The 19,915-nt window shown below is 42.4% G+C and overlaps 1 protein-coding gene across 1 annotated transcript in view; it reads left to right on the top strand.

Annotated features, from left to right (window-relative positions):
* The first annotated feature begins 12,733 nt into the window (after window positions 1-12,733).
* LOC114550738 (muscleblind-like protein 1) overlaps window positions 12,734-19,915 on the top strand; it is a 70,748-nt gene continuing 63,566 nt past the window's right edge. Inside the window, exon 1 of the mRNA XM_028571543.1 lies at window positions 12,734-12,829. The gene's annotated coding sequence lies outside the window, so the exon portion shown is untranslated. The remainder of the gene's footprint in view (window positions 12,830-19,915) is intronic.

Raw genomic sequence — 19,915 nt, 5'->3', positions numbered from 1 at the left:
GGGGGGAAAAAAAACACCAATAAACAACATCAGTGTTAGAACAGGGGAAGCAGTCTCTCCCCTCTCCCATATCCTGTTTCCACTCCTGCTCCCTCTCGCATCGCCTCTCTCAGCAGGTAGATGAGGCGCTGGTCTCGCCCTGTGACATCACAGCTCTCTGCTTGTCTCATGGCGGCTCAGGTTTCAGCACCAAGGATTAGATTAGGCTCATATTGGTTGGCTGACTCACTGTCCTTGAGTTATGTTGTGTTGTGAAGGGGACGCTGCAAGGATATGTGGTCAAGTAGGGCTGGATCTAAATTGGATTTTTTTCTCAGATGGAGATAAATCTGAAATGAACCTGCATAGATTTTCTGCTCTCTCCTCTTTTGCCGCAGTTCCTCATTTGCTTCTTTATTCAAAGCACTCTCTTGTCTTTTCATAAAAGTCACACTGTGCTTTAAATACTTATATTTTCACATTTTTTAGCATGCTAGCAGCATGGCTTTTGAGATGGATATGTTGGTTGATCCACCAGTCTGGTCCAGATTTCCAGAATATCAATAACAACTACACTAGGATGGATTGCCGTAAAAGTTTGACATCCATGGTGCTCAGAGGATGAACCCTTCTGACGTTGGTGTTCCTCCTTTTCTCTTTAGCACAACCAGCAGGTTTACATATTTGGATTGCCATGCATTTTGGTACAGATATGTGTGGTCCCCAGAGGATGAATCCTAATCATGTGAAATCCCTCTGACCTTTCTTCTAGTGCCACGATGAGGGTGGCTTGTGGTTTGAGTGAAATATCTCAACCACTGTTGAATAGGGCTGCCACCTCTTAGTCGATTAGTCGACTAATCGGTCGTTTTGGTCTTAGTCGACTAAGATTTCTTTAGTCGATTAGTCATTTTTTATGCTTATTCGTGCTTAATTACTTATTTCCAAGAGACTTCCGAGCACATTTATGGTAAACACAAGATTTAAAGTGGTGCTTTTGCAGGATTAATTGTGGAGAAACTCAGTTTTACAGATGGTTAATTAACTACATTTATATTGTGCTTTTCTAGTCTTAACCACCTCTCAAAGCGCACAGCTCTGTCAATTATATCAACTAATCGATTAGTTGACAAAATCGTATAAGTGTTAGTCGACTAAGAATTTCTTTAGTCGAGGACAGCCCTACTTTTGAATGTGTCCTGAAATTTAGTACACACATTCGTCCCCCTTTAGGATGAATTGTAATAACTTTGGGGATCCCTTAAGTTTTTATCTAGTGCCACCATGAAGTCCATCCATTCATCCATCTTCGTCCGCTTATCCGGTGTCAGGTCGCGGGGGGAGCAGCTCCAGCAGGGGACCCCAAACTTCCCTTTCCCGAGCAACATTAACCAGCTCCGACTGGGGGATCCCGAGGCGTTCCCAGGCCAGGTTGGAGATATAATCCCTCCACCTAGTCCTGGGTCTTCCCCGAGGCCTCCTCCCAGCTGGACGTGCCTGGAACACCTCCCTAGGGAGGCGCCCAGGGGGCATCCTTACCAGATGCCCGAACCACCTCAACTGGCTCCTTTCGACGCAAAGGAGCAGCGGCTCTACTCCGAGCTCCTCACGGATGACTGAGCTTCTCACCCTATCTCTAAGGGAGACGCCAGCCACCCTCCTGAGGAAACCCATTTCGGCCGCTTGTACCCTGGATCTCGTTCTTTCGGTCATGACCCAGCCTTCATGACCATAGGTGAGGGTAGGAACGAAAACTGACCAGTAGATCGAGAGCTTTGCCTTCTGGCTCAGCTCTCTTTTCGTCACAACGGTGCGATAGATTGAATGCAATACCGCACCCGCTGCGCCCGATTCTCCGACCAATCTCCCGCTCCATTGTCCCCTCACTGCAAACACAACCCCAAGGTACTTGAACTCCTTCACTTGGGGTAAGGACTCATTCCCTACCTGGAGAAGGCATTCCATCGGTTTCCTGCTGAGAACCATGGCCTCAGATTTAGAGGTGCTGATCTTCATCCCAACCGCTTCACACTCGGTTGCGAACCGATCCAGTGAGTGCTGAAGGTCGCAGGCCGATGATGCCATCAGGACCACATCATCTGCAAAGAGCAGCGATGAGATCCCCAGCCCACCAAACTGCAACCCCTCCCCACCCCGACTACGCCTCGATATCCTGTCCATAAATATTACAAACAGGATTGGTGACAAAGCGCAGCCCTGGCGGAGGCCAACCCTCACCTGAAACGAGTCCGACTTACTACCGAGAACCCGGACACAGCTCTCACTTTGGTCATACAGAGATTGGATGGCTCTGAGTAGAGACCCCCTCACCCCATACTCCCGCAGCACCGCCCACAGTATCTCCCGGGAGACCCGGTCATACGCCTTCTCCAAATCTACAAAACACATGTAGACCGGTTGGGCATACTCCCAGGCTCCCTCCAGGATCCTTGCGAGAGTGAAGAGCTGGTCCGTTGTTCCACGACCAGGACGGAATCCGCATTGTTCCTCCTCAACCCGAGGTTCGACTATCGGCCGAACCCTCCTTTCCAGCACCTTGGAGTAGACTTTACCAGGGAGGCTGAGAAGTGTGATACCCCTATAATTGGCACACACCCTCTGGTCCCCCTTTTTAAAAAGGGGAACCACCACCCCAGTCTGCCACTCCTTTGGCACCGTCCCAGACTTCCACGCAATGTTGAAAAGGCGTGTCAACCAGGACAGCCCCTCCACACCCAGAGCCTTGAGCATTTCTGGACGGATCTCATCAATCCCCGGGGCTTTGCCACTGTGTAGTTGTTTGACTACATCAGTGACTTCCGCCTGGGAAATCGACGACAATCCCCCATTATCCTCCAGCTCTGCCTCTAACATAGAGGGCGTATTGCCACCATGAAGTCAAATTATGAATTTGTCCAGCATTTTGATTTATGTCTATTACCTGTAAATGGCAAATGTTAGCATGTTAAACTAAGATTCTAACGTTTTAAACATTATCCCTGCTTTACATCAACATGTTATTATTCACTATGCAATTTTATCATTAAGCTCAAAGCTGTTCCAATTACAGCCTCAAAAAGCCACTAGTGTGGCTGTAGATTTAATTCAATTCAATTGTATTGTAGCCCAATATCACAGATTTGCCTCAGAGGGCTTTACAATCTGTACAGCATAGTACAAAAACAACAAGTAACATATAATAGTACCAGTGAATACAATAGAATAATTATAATAATTATAGCAGTATCAGTAATAAAAGCAGTAATAATAATATAAATATGACTAATAATGATAATAGTAGCAGTTGGTGTCAAGCAGGACCACGGCAGCAGGTGCAACCACGATACAGGTGCCACCACGATCCATGGGAAACCTGCGAGACGAGGAAGCACAAAGACTCCAGGGAAGAAGCTTCATTTGTAACATTCATTAAAGGGAAATTAATGACAATCACTCTTTCATATCTGCTGTGAAATTAGCTCAACCCTGTCACAACCATTGTGATTATACTGTATTACGCCTTCCTTCTGACTCCTGAATTAACTTCTATGACATATAACTGCGTAGGGAACAGCCAACATCTTCTGAGACATGTTTCTATTTAAAACCTCAGACCTTTGAATATCAACTAAGTCGCTATAAATTGATCTTTATTTGCCAATGACATAAAGGTTAAATAGTTGAGAAATAATTCTTATTAGACCGTTTTGTTTTATTTGTGTGTCTATCATGATATTTTGGAGTGTATTTGGATACTGTCAGTTTTATTGGTCTTTTTTATTCCAGTCCTTCTGACTGGCAGGGGCAACATTTATATAATGTATATATGTTCTTTTACCTCCTTACCTCTATATTGGGACACACGTTCATACACACATACACCTGGCTCGGATAGATAGGTATAGCAATGTGCTCAGAAACCACAGTGATGTGTGAAACAGATGAAAAAAAGAGAATGAATGCATTCTGCAGTGTAGATGGAAATGGTAGAAATGGTGCAGTAGGGTAGGAAGGGCTTTGATTCAATTCTAAAGAGAGCTTCCCAGATTTCATTAAACCTGAGACTGCATTCTTATGAAGAGTGTAAAACTCTCCTCAATGGACAACACGCCTGCGATTTCTCTTTATGGATCCCATTCTTTTCTTTCGTTCCCATATTACCGTTTTCTCTCTTTTCTTCATTTTTTCCCATCACTGCTTTGGCAGAGCTCCAACACCTAAGCCTTTTCATTGGACTGCTGTCTCTACAAACAGCTTTACAGCATTCCTGAGCAAGAATCATGCCTCCTCCTCACCTCTGTGTACACACTACACCTTGCCCCTCAAAAGCTCTGATAACCTTTACAAAGGCCTCCCTGGAACATCCTGCGCTTGCGTTGCTTCATTCCCATTCTGTATTTAACCACAACCTCACATACTGTATTGTGGCCTTTACCTCCTTCTCTGGTTGTATTTCTTTATTTCAGGTTATATCGGTTCTGTGTAAACACTGCATACACATACAAGTGTGCACACGGTCAGACACATTCCATGTTTATACGAGCGGGAATAGAGACATGCCAGTGTTTTAGGCTTAAACGGATGTCTGCTGCACAGTGTGGATGCTGTCACCCCGTGTGTGGCCTAAGCCAAGTTCAACATTCTACGCATGCAAGCAGCGAAGAGGGTCGTCACACACAGGAAAACATATGACCAAAAAAAGGCAATCCAGCATTGGCCGCAGCATCAGTAGTCTGTAGCAAACATTATTAAGCTAAGAACTGTGACTAGCAGAGCAAAGAATTGAGTTAGCTCAGACAGTCAGCTTTCATCTAGACTCATTAGGTTACAGCTCATTCTTAGGCCTGACACTCAACTGCTTCTCATTTTTTCTTCTTCTTTTCCCGTTCATTTCTTTGTATCATCCTCTTTCCTTCTTGTGTCTACAGTGTTTTCTCTCTGTCTCTCTCTCTCTCACACACACATACACATAGAAAAAGAGAAAAACAAAAAGCAATATTGACTGTGCATAGCAGAATGATTACTTTTAAGCTGATGCTTTGGCAGACTGCAGCCTGTTTTTAAGTCAATGACTCACCGTGAGCAATGGGTAACGGCTGAGTGATGGAGATGGAGTCAAGAAGCGGTGTGGTTGGCAGGCTGGCTAATGGGGGCTGTGTCGCTGGGAGGAAGGAAGATAAGTCCTCTGCTGGTTGGCTTGGTGTTGCCCTGCCTTAGAAGGCTGTGTTTGAGAATACGGTTTGTTTGTACTGTGATGCCCAAATAGACCATTCAGAGATGACTGCAATAATAAATAATCTATCTATCTATTTATCTATCTATCTATCTATTTATCTATCTATCTATCTATCTATCTATCTATCTATCTATCTATCTATCTATCTATCTATCTATCTATCTATATAGCTATCTATCTATCTATCTATCTATCCATCTATCTATACATCCATGTTTTCTTTCTCCTTAGCTTTGCAGAAACATATAACATACATTTAGGCACACACAAACACAGTTACATACAAATGCTTGCCAGCTCTGTATGTAGATGAATAATTCAGGAAACGTGTAGCAAAACACACCAGGAGGCTTTGGTGAATTCCAATCTGATATAATCATGTTAACATTGTTTCATGTTGTTTACTCATCCAAGACACGTGACCATGCTTATTATTTTGCTGAATGTGTTTTTCATAGTTTATTTGGTCATGCATGCACGTTCACACAAAACGTAGCACACAGTGATTGGCAGAAATATATCAACTTTCTTAGAGTCATTGGAAGTTAGAAATTTGCAAATATGTTCAGGAACGTGCCGGTGAAATAAAGAAGATTTTTCCAGTTACAAGTAATTAGTGTTACAGATTTTATTTCTCACATTTGGATCCTTGAAACGTGAGCACCTAGTTGGCTGGTGAAGTAGTGACAACACACTTGTCCTACAAGCTGCATTACAGTTAATGAAAAAAAGCAATATATAAATAACAGGATTTTTTTTCTCTAAAATATAGCTGTACATTATATTTCTATACTAACACTAGGGTATTTCGCTAATGAATATACTAAATGAGCCATGATGCAGCACAAATAGCTTTGGTAGAATACTCTATGGTTTATCAATAAGAAATCAATTCAGTGATTGTGTTGTTATTCCCAGCACTGTTGGGTAATTTTCTGCAGGTTGACACTCTACAAAGGGCAGCTTTCGCTCATGACTTCTGTACCAGTTGTCATGGTCTTTCATATTTTCTACAAGTCTCTTCCTGTTGCACTTATGCACAGCTTTTTCTCACAGTACTCCCAACCAACCAGCCACTGAAAAGCACTCTGCAGAAACTATGTCTCACTGCCTCTGTGATAATATTGACACTGCGCAGCTTTCAACTCTATATTTAGTCTTTGTTTTACTTCAGTTTAATCAATAATGAGCTGAGTAACATGCATGGATTTCCTAAGGCAGTATGGGTAGTGTAGTCCCCCAGAGTGCCTCTCTCAGTGTAGGTCTAAGCTATGTGCTCCCTGTCGGGGTACTAAGGGGATTGGATATGCTCTGCTAATGCTATTAGTGCTGCAGCTGGGGATTACTGTCTCTAAAGGAAAGGGGGAAAGGGCGTGAAAAGTGAAAAATCATTGCGGTGTGTGTGACAGAGATTTGCATGTTTGTACATGTACTGTAATTTAGAGAAAAAGAGAGAGATTGAAAAAGGGATATTCATGCAGACTATTGCACACCAACAAAAATACTAAGTCACTGGCTCTAATGCAAACTGTTGTGTGAGCTGTTTCTTAATTTCATTTGGCTGTTACAGTACTCCTGGGATTTGAGTTAATTAGTCTATTAAGCTGGCCAACACCTCCTAGAAACAGACTTATTTTTAGCTAAATGAACGATAGTTGTGATTAGTATTTTTTCAAGAAGGCCAAAGTTGAAATGTCATACAGAAGCAGAGTACTGATCCGTTTGGACTGCCTTGTGTCACACAAGCCCGTTAAAGTATTATGTGACATGTGAACAAGGCAAAATGTAAGTAAAAGTCAAAAAGTGAATCCTGACGGCTACAGTCTCAACTTAAATGCCCAGCACTGCTGAGAAGATTGTTGTTCGAACACATTCTCCATTTTCTTACATTTCCACCTGTGCAACAACTTAGTCCTCTGATCAGTGTAAGACATATTACTGAGTTCTTGGTAATGGGTAGCATGTATACTGTGCAGTGTGTTCATTGAGATCAATACAGAAGGAAAATGAGTACACTATATCCAACACTCAGAATGTCCAACCCTGACAGGTGGACAGTTTCATAAATTAAGCATCTTTTTTTTTTTATTTATGTCAGAAGGCCAAGCTGAAGGTTATCTTTATACATCACCCCTGTAAAAGAACACATGGAAGACAAACAGAGGATTACTGTATATATGGTGCCCAGACTGGACATGATCTGCTCACCAGGATTTCCCTATAGCTTACCATCTGGGTTGATCCGCACTGTGAATTGTGCATCTATAACCAGCTGCTAGATAAGAGTGTGTGCCTGCAGGGAAAGACATTCTGACTTTGAATTTTGAAATAAGAAATTAAGAATTGTTCACAATCATTAAACACCAGGTACATCATCTGGCAAAAAAACATGACCTTACAAATATGTACAGTGTGTGTTGAGGACTCACATTCACCACAGGCGATATTATTTCACGAGGCATTTGTCTGTCCAATCAAACAGAAACTTTTCGATTCCATATTGCCTGGGGGCCGCTGCAGGTGATTTTCTGAGGTTTTCTCACCGCAACAAAAGTAACAGTTTGAGTTTGATATTCACAGTCGAATTTTGGTGAGGTACAAAATGTAGACATGGGTCACTTGAATCTGTTTCAACATGTTATTATCATTAAATTCCCTGTTAGCTCAGGAAGTCAGTGATGAGTTGCATGTTCTCTGATAATTTGGTTCATGTATTTCTAATCAGCTATTTATCTCCACATGAACAAAGTTTAGTTAGCTTAGTTTTCTTTATGCATTAGTAAGCTACCACAATTGCCAATTAGTTAAAGAAAAAAGTAGGTGCATCTCTTTGACCAAAGCATTTCACTTCTGTTTCACTGTGTTTAAACTACCAAAACCAATAATTAAACCAACGGTTCTGTTTTTTCATTGTTATCCAACACCTTCTGTCTCTCTATCGTAGCATCTGTTCTCTTTCTCCAACATGCTCTCCAATAACCATTATCTTCTGTCTATCTTGTAGTTGCCATGGGTCTAGAGACTGTTCTTATGAATATTTACCAACAGTTAGTTACCAAGGGCAATCTGCTGAGATTTGTTCACTCCCACTCTTTCATGTGTATGCATGTGTGTGTGTGTGTGTGTGTGTGTGTGTGTGTGTGTGTGTGTGTGTGTGTGTGTGTGTGTGTGTGTGTGTGTGTGTATGTGTGTGTTCGGGTTATTTTTCAGTTCTCTCCTCTAGGCAGGGTCAGGCATTTAGATCAAACCCTAGAGTAACCTATGTTATCGGAGATGTCAACATCTCTCCCACGTACAGAGCCTGACCTGCTGTAGATTAATATGCAAAGTGTTTTTGCATCCTTCTTCAATTCCATGGGCTTTTACAGTAAAAAGAGAAATGAAGTTAAGTTTGTATTCCTCACATCCACATGCTACTGGCAGTACTAGCTCTGTCTGCGTCATTGGGTAACTGACTGTAGCTACACATAGTCAGTATGTACATTGCACTCTAGATGTAAGCATACAGTATACACCCAGCAAGACACTGACAGGGTTGCAGCTACATTGCACCATTCTGTGTGAGTGGCGTTAACAAGGAAATGTTCTTCTATCCAACACTTTTCAACAATTCACATCATTGTCCCAACAATGGAGTGGCATTCATCTGTGGAACGCTGTCTGGGGCAGCAGTGCTGAATTGGTTGCCAAGCTGACAGCCAGAGGACAATAAGCATATTTGATCAAATGGCTTTTAACTGAAACAAATGGGATTTTTTATAAATGTTCGATTGCATAGTTAACATATATTATTATGGACAATTGCACTAGCCAAATGAATGTAACATAATGGTTTGCCATTCCAAGGTTCAAAGTGAGATTTTAGTATTGTTTTAGTGATTAAGTGTGTTACTTTACTCCTGGCTTCACATTCACAAGGGCCTTGTTTTATGGGATGTTAATTTGGAAGGGATTACGGGTTTACTATTTATTGGTCAGTTTATTCTGCTCCTGCCAAACTCTTGAGAGCTGTTGCTGTTTGATTCCCTTACATACAGAAGCTGCACTTGGCAATTCATTGGTGTTGTGTAGTGGAACTTTCTCAGCCTCAAACTCCAACAACTTTTTACTAACGTTAGAGGACATGACAAGGAACTGTTAGCTCTGGTTTCATTAAAGACAGAGTGGTGTTGTGTGAGCCTTGTGAAGTGTAGTGTTTGCACATATATCAATCGATTTCTTTTTCATTTTAAAATTGCAATCCTGCTAATGATCCATCTTTACTAAATGTATCAGTGATCTGATTATGACATTTCTTTTTTTTGTAACGGAATACAGTTACATTTTGTTTGTGTCTTAATTATATAATGCCATTCTATGTATTACGTTACTCCCTAAGCCTGATGATAGAGTACACTAAATATTATATTTGTACCTATGTCATTCTGTATTTATCCTTCAACAACCATCACAAGCTGTAATGTAATCAATGAGTACCAATGGAAAAAAGGAAAAGGAAAACTTCAATATTTCAACTGCTACTTGCCGCTATAGTCTCTGCATCCTCTGATAGCTGAAAAAGGAAAAAAATTAATTCTGCGCAAATGTTCGAAAAGCCGTATAACATAATAGTTGATGTAGCAGTTTTTTTTTAAGTTATGTGCTAGTTTATTCAAACATAAACTGTGCCCAAAGTTAGTTTGTAGAATTTGTAGAACTTTGACATCAAGCTGACCTGACCTGTACAGGCACAGCTAGTTGCTGAAGGCTACTGGTTGTTCTGGGAATAAGGATGAAGGATACAACATCAAAGAGTGCTTCTGAAAGTATATATTCAATAAAAAAAATGAAAAGTGTTTACTGGCTGAAAACAGCCTCTGTTGTGATATAACTACTGTAATCATGTGGGTCTTTGAAAAAAAAAACTGGTAAAATTAGCAAATAAGCTAAAAACTGAACATGAACATTGAACATTTGCCGATAAGTTAATTTCCACAGACTCCCACTGAGCATGGCTCTAAGCTTCTGCTCCTGTAATGCAGCATATACACACAGTACTGCATGCAGGACTACAATTATTCCACAGTATCAGAGAGAGGCACAATGCCTAGTAATAATTACACCAGCAGTTCCACCACCATCATTATGCATAAGCCTAATCAATGGTCATTGCGCTTAAGGGGAGCTGCAGTGTTAATAAATAGTTCCGATAAGCAGTTAGCTCTGTATGTTAGTGTGTGTGTGTGTGTGTGTGTGTGTGTGTGTGTGTGTGTGTGTGTATGCGCGCGCGTGAGTGGTTAGTGTTAATGTCTATAATGAATAGATGTGGCACACGGACCCTGTAGACACCTGCTGATGCCACTAATGGTTATTCAGTGTCGCTCCAACTCAAGGACCCTTCATTACACAGAGCACATGAGGGTTCAGTTATGATGCCAGCTTATTCAGATATATGCTTCTTCCAAAGGCAAAAAAGTGCCACGGAAAAGCCCATTTTTATTGATTCACTGCAGTTTTCTTTCCTGCAGAGCACTGGCGACTAGAGGAGTAGCTTTAACTTTATAGTGGCACATTCTTGGCAGGCCTTAACACCACTGTGGCAACCTGATTGGTCAACCAGTCAAGTAACGGTAGTTTTGGTGTCTAAACTTAAAAGTAGCCTATGAATTGGCAACCTGATTGGTCAACCGGTCACGTAACGGTAGTTTTGGTACTTAATCTTCACCGAAAGGTGACGAAAAAAGTACTGTAGTTTCACAGTGTTACATGAATATAACATGATATTTCATATGATATACAAACTTGTTGATGATAATACGTTGCACAAGCACACGTATCCTGGGCTGGCACATTGACACTCACTACCATCTGTTGCCTCCCACCTTGTCTATACCTTTCTCTGCCCTCTTTCCCTCCCTTTGCCAAGCTCACTGATTAAATCATCCCCGCAAGACTTTCAACAATCAATGCTTCCCAATCCCAGTTCCTACCTGTTCCCATGGCTACCGGAGGGACAGAGAACAGAAGTGTGGGAGTTGTAGTTTTTCTCTCAACTGGTCCGACTAATCAGGTTGTTTCCGACTCTGGTGGCATGGTGGTATCATTCATCTTGATCTAAATATGAACCTGTAATATACGTGTTTTGGTGATAGAGAAGATGCGTGCAGGGTCAGGTAGGGCTGGGAGCAGAATAGGGACAGAGAGACAGAGATAACAGGTGCGAGACAAAACAACAGGAAGGCTAGATATGAAAAGATTGAGGATTGGGGGTTACCAGTGTGGCGGTTGCGCTGCAGGACTCAACTGTGAGCTGCTGATTTACAGGGCCTGAAGGACAGCCACGGCCTTCCACCCACTCTGTCGCTATGGGAGACGGTGGAGAGGAGGTCTCGTCTCTTTTTCTTCCTCACCGTCATGCTCTCTCCTTTACACTACTTATCCCTCTATTTCTCTTTTCCTCTGTCTCTCTGTTCTTTTTCTGCCTTGTCACCCCCCCCCCCCCTTCTCGATAACCTACCAAGCTCCTATTATCATTCTGAATCAGCCGCTAAATAACACTTCATACCGACCTCCAGGAAGGTGAATCATGTTGAAAATTGAAATAATTACACCACTGGGCATAGTCAGTCTTTCTGTGTTTTTGTGTGTGTGTGTGTGTGTCTGTCTGTCTGCCTGCATGCATGTGTGCACATGACCCATTCATTTCATTGGTCAGTCCAGCTGTACTTCCCTTGTCGGTAATGTGACTGAAAATGTATGTTATCAAATGGCTGCAGGCCTCAGTGCGCTGGCAGTAGCAATGGGAAAATGGGAAGAAACCACATAGAGGAACTATAGGCTGCTTCAGGGAACCACCACATCAACCCACTCAAACCCACTCAAACATACACGCACGCACGCACGCACGCACGCACACACACACACTCAAGCACAGAGATGCATGATGTGCATACACATAAAACACTCAGTATCTGTGTCTGTCTCTATCCCCTCTGACTACACACCACCCTCTCTTTATCTCAGAAGGCAGAAGCAACAGTTAGTGACCACAATAACTGCAAGAGTCTCTCGTCATTTCTTCATTGGCTGGTTAGCTCTGGCTCAAAGTAATGTAAAAGCTAACATAATGCTAAATATAAGAAGTACACACTAGTAGGATAAGTTTTTGAAACATGTTTCACTTTTTCACTATTCAAACAGAATACACTGAAAGAAAGAGCCTGTATAGCTACAGCTAGTTACAGGAGGGGTGGGGGGGAGGGGGGAGGCTGTTGCCACGGCAACCAGAGCCGCGGTACTCGTCATCATGAAGCTTCTTCTGCATTGAGTGTGTGTGTGGATACAACGCGTGTGAGTTCACCCTCCTCTCTCTAGACAGGAGGCGAGGACATCCCCCTCTAACACTGTGCCAACAGAGAGAGAGGAAGAGAGAGAGAGAGAGAGAGAGACACACACACACACACACACAGCAGAGAGAGAGAAATAGAGAGACTGAAACCCCATAATGCACTGCACGCTGCAGGGCTGAAGTCGTGCAGATTCATCAGTTCCTGTTCGGAGGGATTGTGTGTGAGCGCACACACACATTCGTACACCAGGACCGAGTGCAAGTGAAACACACAGACAACCAGGCAGGTAAGGCAGCTTTTCTCCGACCGCGTGGACATCCACCGGGTTTACAGGATGATCTGTTTATCCGTCTGTTATTGCTTCTTGAGAGGAGGAGAGGGGAGAGTTGCTCTGTGGAGACGTCAGGGTGTCATTAATATTTGACATGTTATGATTCCGACAACTTCCCTGCCTGTTGCTCGCGAATGCTGCTGATCGTTCTTCTTACTTGGAAAGGTCTGAGTTTGGGATTTTTTTAAAAGTGAGGACACATCTTAGAGTGATTTGAAATATCTGACATGCATGTAAAATATTTTGTCGGTTACTGGGTTTCCTTTTTTGCATACTGTAGTTCCCTCACTCCAGCTTACAGATAGTGTTTAACTGTAGCTGATTTGAATATGCTGGGAAGGTTTTGCATGTACTCATATTATGGAAGTGCTGGTGAAGACAGCGTAAGGAAAGATAACTTGTGTCATGGAATTGCACATTATGTTACACTTTGTCATTCTGATGACTGTTTACTTTTTTTGGGGTACAGTCCAGCATATTTTTTGTTAATGCAAAATAATTTCAAATCTTATAAAATTATTCAACAAAGCAGTAGGAATTCAACAGTACATTTTGGCTTTAAAAATTGATTCGCAAAATATCTAGTTAATGTTGCATGATTTTGTCTGAGATGCTTCATGTGGCACTAAATATAAGACAAATGATGTTATTTCTAATGTAAGGCGAGTGTGCCTGTCAATAACAACTTGGCCCAATGATGCATTATAAGTTACACTTTTATAATGACGATCACTGATGAGGCAAAATAAATATACATGATTGGTACCCCAAAACTTCAAATACTTCAATAAACTAAGCCTGTTTTTTAGATAGCTACATGGCCTGACAAGTGACACTAGTGTAAGCTGAGTGGCGATTAAAAGTGTGGCTTCTCCATGACGGGTCAGCTTGTGGTTTAACGGCCACTGAGGCTTGTGACCGTATCTGTTGCGCCAGAGACACGCAATTGCAGCAGCTTAGGGCAGGGACTCTTAAACTTTATTACCCCAGCACTCAAATGGGAAATTTCAGTCCTCCACCCATGGGACTCCATCATGAAATCCTGTTTCGACACTGTAATTTGGAGACACGTGAGAAAAAGGTTTGAAATAAAACTCAATTATTTCTAAATGAAACCTTAACTCCAAAAGGTTATAATTTCAATGCCTCAGAGATCCCTAAAGAAAATATCGAACACAATTTGTATTATCTCAAAAGCCAGCTTTTAAATCAAATCCAGTTCAAAGTAATTTTATTTATCTTACCCTTTATCACACAAACGTCTCAAAGGAGCTTTGAGACTGTTTTACATGTGTGCCTTGCACCTCTTGACAGTGTGTATTATAGGGATGTGGGAAGCTGTGTATGCTGAACACTGTAACGGACTATGCAAAGAGCTTTTGAGGCTTGGGAAATGAAATGCAAAAAAGCCATAATGCAGATCAGACAAAAAAATCTTTTGAATATTCAGTTTGTCTCCATTTAGCTCTGAGAGAGCACGGCTCGTATCTGCACTTCCCCTGCAGAAATCCACCTGTCAAAACTCAAAATGGAGAGGCTCCTCTTTTTCATTATGGCTCCTTTCATGAAGAGCCCCCCCATCACTATCTGTGTTGTCGCGTGACAGAATTATCCACCAGACACCTATATGACAGTAGCATCTATATCTCTGCCTTTGCTCATTGATAATTCAGGATTCAGCATAATGTTCAGGAGATTGAAAGCTGCCTGATTAAAGTATGTAGATATATGCATCTATGTAGTCATCTGGGTATATAAGGTGTTCCATAAAGTGAGTGTTTCAATTCAAGATGAAGCCGAGAGACACCGTATGTGAGAAAAAGAAAAGCAGACGGACGTATGTGGTCATACCAGAGCTATTTCAGTGGTGAGTCTAGGAGCTTTTTGAACAATGGTCATTCATATATTCTACTACTTGTCTGTTATAGAGCTCTGTGTTGACAGGTTCCCACATTTTACCATGAGGTCACATCTCTGGGCCGCGAGAATTGGTACCAGAACACAGAGCTGTTCAGACAAAGAAGAAAGACGCAGAGGCTCTGCAAGTCATGCAGTTTTAACAGACTGAAATAGCTGCTGTTGTTTGATGATCATCTGTTTAATAATTTGACCTCAGATACTCCACAATAGAGCAGAGGTCTGCTATGAATGCAGAAAACCTCTCAGACTCACACCGAGTCACCGTGCTGGATTTTCCATTCGGTAAGATCCTTCTCCAGGTTGTCAGTTCTCTTACTCTCGGTCCAGCTCTGGCTTTGCGTAGCAGTCTGGATCAAAGGTGATGTATGGATCCAGATCTCTCCTTGTCCAACTTTAACTCCTGTCTTTGTTCTTTTTCTCTCTTTTTTTTCACCTCATTCTTGTCTTTAATGATCTGGAACACAAGGGACCCATGTTCACTTTTTCGCTCTCTCCTCCGTACACAGACATCAGCAGAGCAGTGAGCAGGAACCTTAGTGTGCATCAAATTATCCACAATTGCAGCAATTATCAGCAAGTCCAAAGCCTTTCACTGTGCCTTGTTTCTTCATCACTGCGTCCCTCCCTTTAGACAAGAAGCCAGTGGAAAGTACATTTACTCAAGATCTAAGGCAGGGGTCTCAAACTCAATTTACCTGGGGGCCGCTGGAGGCAGAGTCTGGGTGGGGCTGGGCCGCATCAGGTTTTCCACAAGAAAAGCTTTGTTAAAAAAAATTCCAATCTTCTCAAATCTCTTTAATTTTTATTATTTATATTCTTTTATCCCGCCGCGTACGCATCACTTTGATTTATTTTGTCAGAGATAGAGACCTCATTAACTCTCTAAGTGCCATTGACGTGTGTGTGTGTATATAAATTTAAAAATAAACTGTGAAATGGCACTTTCTGGAGAGTTTTGTGCAAAGAAATGGAGAAATTGAGTCTTACAGGATGTGTGTAAAACTGCAAGGTTAAGAGCCTATACTCTGCATTGTTGTATCAACAGGTATTAGGGCATTTACATTACTGTTAATCAGTCATCACTTGATTACACATTGTATTACCTTGTTATGATATAAGAAGTGACCCATACAATGTGCCAAACATAATGTGCCACATGAATAGACAGTGCAGCATATGACCATTCTCTCTCTTTACTTACACACACACACAAACACACACACACACACACACACACACACACACACACACACACACACACACACACACACACACACACACACACGGCACCGAGTAGGGCTCTCCTATGCTCGGAGGCCCTACCGCTGGCGGAGATGCGACAGCGAGGACCGGTTCCACGGCTTGGTCAGCGACATGAACTCGTAGCGGCCGGTGAAGCTTCCGAGCACCGGGCTTCCACCGCTGCGAACGGGGTTTTTAGCTTTAGGAGAAGAGGCATTTTATCTGTTAATCCTACCGACGGAGACACTTTGGCGTTATGTAGTTGACCCGCAGTGGTGAATTGTCTGCAGTTCTGGGAGGGTTGTTGCTGTGTTCTGAGAGAGCCCCGGCCCAATTTAACCCCTGTTTATATACATTTATATATATATATATATATATATATATATATATATATATATATATATATATATATATATAATGTAAGTGTTGTGAACGCAGCGTGCTGGGACGAATGTCCGCATGTGCCCAATAGAAACGAGGCAGCCAGCCAGGCACGGAAGAAAACTCCACGGCAACGCTGCTGTAACTTTCACTCATTGAGGAATGTTTCTCTGCTTGCATCAAGCCCGGCCAATGTCCCGCCCCCGAGAGCCATATACCCCACCGTGATTGGTAGGTTCGTTCAGCTCCGCACACAACACTGTAAAGTACCATACATATCAAACTCGCGGGCCGCACTAACATTAAACTTTCATATTAAGGCGGGGGCCACAAACTATCGTCCCACGGGCCGCAATTGGCCCGCGGGCCGCGAGTTTGAGACCCCTGATCTAAGGAATCATTCTGAAGGACTTATTATTTACTTGAGCATTTCCATTGTATACTACTGTGCACTTCTACTTCATTATGTCTCAGGGGGAACAAGTGCTTCATAGATTCATATTTTAAAAACCTTACAATGAGCATTTGAAATATAATGCAATATGAATCAAACTACAACAATATAGCCTATAAACTAGTTTAAATTAACTCCATTTCCGCCATCTACAAAATTAGAATGCCGCTTGCACGTTAATACACAAATAATTATAACAATTATATAATGTAAAAGCATACACTGTAACACTGACAGGGCCCATTCTGCCTCCAAAGTGGGTACTTTTTAATACTTTTTATACTAAGTACAACTGTGTGCAATGTAAAAAATGTCGCTCGGAGTGGCATTGATGAATCCACAGAACATTACCACCTGACTCTGCAGTTCAACCTCAGCTCTATCAAGTTGTAGCAACTTTTAGCTCAGCGGTTTGGTTTTTTGGCTAGCAACTTTACTGTTAAGATTCACTCACATCAGCGTCATTATCAGTTACCCATCCAGCACCAAAGGGCAGACAGACAAAGTTAGTGACTTGCTGTGGAAAATAGTGGAGCATTTAGCAGCTGAAGAACCAGATATTTTACTCAGGAGTTGGCTGAGACCAAACCAGCGGTAAAGAGTGAACATGGGACTTTTCTGCTAATGTTACTCCATATCTGCTGGATGTGTAAATTGAAAACAGTTTGCAAACAGGTTCACCATAACAACTTTATAAGTTGATAATATGTCAATGTTAGGGTTACAGCTTGTATCTGCGCCTCCCAATTAGCCCAAAAAATATGTAAATGCAGAATTTAGCTTAGAGCGCTTTTTTTTAACTTTTCACTAAAGTAAAATTTTGAATGCAGAATTTTTGCTTGTAATGGAGTATTTTTACATTGTTGTATTGCTTTTACATAGGTGAAGGCTCTTCCACTGCTACTTTTTGCAGCGGTAGAAGGTGTCATGGAGCATATGTTTGAATGCAGCTGCCGTGCTGAAGTGTCAATGAGCAGGACACTACATCTGTAGCTGACAGCTGTGCTCTGAGTGAGGCAAGTGAAAATAAGTATTTCCTTATAGAGCATAACTGACATATTTTACGGACATAGCTTTATCCAGAGAAAGCTGACATCATGCCCTCTAGACATTCAGAATACAAAACGTACACACATATGGACGCCATTCCCAATTCAGTGTAATCCTGGAAGACAACTGCAGGGCCTTTTTTGGGCACGTCGGTGACTTGTCAGCGCTAAAATCGAAATTCCATATTGCCGGCGTCTGTAATGACTCTATGAACGAATTGATAAATATTTATAGAATCTGGAGCTAAACATTAACACTTAAAGCAGCACAAAGATCCATCATAGGTGCTTTTGAGGGCAGGCTGCAGACTACCGTTCAATCAACACATTGCACTCTCTCTCACACACACACACACACACACACACACACACACACACACACACACACACACACACACACACACACACACACAGGTTTGTGGCACTATCTTTGTGGGGACCCGTCAGTGACATAATGCATTCCCTAGCCCCTTACCCTAACCTTAACCATCAAAACTAAATGCCTAAGCTTAACTCTTACCCTCCCCCTAACCATAACCACATTATATCCCTAATCCTAAAACCAAGTCTTAACCCTGAAACAGCCCTTTAAACTTGTGGGGTCCAGCATGTTGGCCCCACAAAGCTGTCGGGACCCCACAAGTATACTGGACTCCTGGTTTTTGGACCCCACGTATATAGTTAAACAAGAACAGACACACACACACACACACACACACACGCCAATACAGTGATACATTCCAAACACTGTGATGTATTCCAGCCACAAGTCAGTGATGTGGCTCTGAGTCACTTGGTAACACCCACCTGACACACACACACACACACACACACACACACACACACACACACACACACACACACACACACACACACACACACACACACACACAGACACGTATGCACCTGAGTGTTTGATGGAGTTAGACGCCATGGCAACAGAGCTGTGACTCTTGCTGTCCTGTAAGTGGACTGAAGCTGTGGAAGAGGGAGGAGAAAGCTAACAGCTAGCACCGCTACTCAAGTGCAGCTATCATTGTTTTCTCTTTCTGTCTATTCTCTGCTTTTCCTTTTTCTTTCTCTTCACCACAACTGCTATCTACATGCCGCACTTTTTTCAAAGTGCAATATACAGGCTTTAAGTTCAAGAGAAAAAAAACTCAACCAAGGGAAATAGAGGAGGCAGAAGAGAGGTCAGCAGGCATGTATTCTTAAAGCTATCGATTGTGCAAAACCTGACACATCATCAGAGGGAATTGCCCAACCAGACAGCACTCTGAGCGGCGTCTTATTTGTTGACATATTATTTTTAATCTCGCCCTGCTTGCACTCTCACTTTCTGCATCACCCTATTTCAATCACAAAACAAAATGGTTTTAACTCTTTCTCTCTTTTTCTGCCTCTGTTAAACCCTATTTAAACGTTATGCCTTGCAGTTTGTTTTCTCCCCCTCTCTGTTCCTGCCAGTCATTTTTTTCTTTTTTTTTTAAAGGTAGTAGTAGCACAGATAAAGGAGAGCAGAGTGAGGTAGAGAAGCGGGGGGAGGCGTGCAGGTGGACAAGTCTCACAAACAGCATCTGTATGAGATTTACTGCCTGCAGATACAGATGGTGGTGAGACTGCGAGGAATAAAAGGGGGAGAGGGAGGTGTTGGAACAGCGCAGGTGAATTGCATTTTGGTCTCGGGTAGCATTTTCACGGTCTGATTGTCAGCATTTGTTAACATACACACATGCACAAAGAGGCGCACGCACTCTCACGCTGTGTGAAATTGTGGGAACGTGGCTGTTGACAGTAGAAGTTTGTCTGAGTTAAGTTCCCTGCGTTTCCCTCCTCCCTCTTTTGCATACGAGCCAAGCGCGAGCTGTGAAAGGTGAACTTGCAGCCTGCTGTGGATAAATTATGTGTGACATGTTTAGCTGTGCTGCCTTATATGGAGACTGGTGTATCTAAATACAGCAGGGCTCTGGCAAGAGGGAAGGAGGGAGAGAGAAG

This window comes from Perca flavescens, chromosome 3 (genome assembly GCF_004354835.1).
Source record: "Perca flavescens isolate YP-PL-M2 chromosome 3, PFLA_1.0, whole genome shotgun sequence".
Taxonomy (NCBI): domain Eukaryota; kingdom Metazoa; phylum Chordata; class Actinopteri; order Perciformes; family Percidae; genus Perca; species Perca flavescens.
This window is presented reverse-complemented; position numbering and strand designations above follow the sequence as displayed.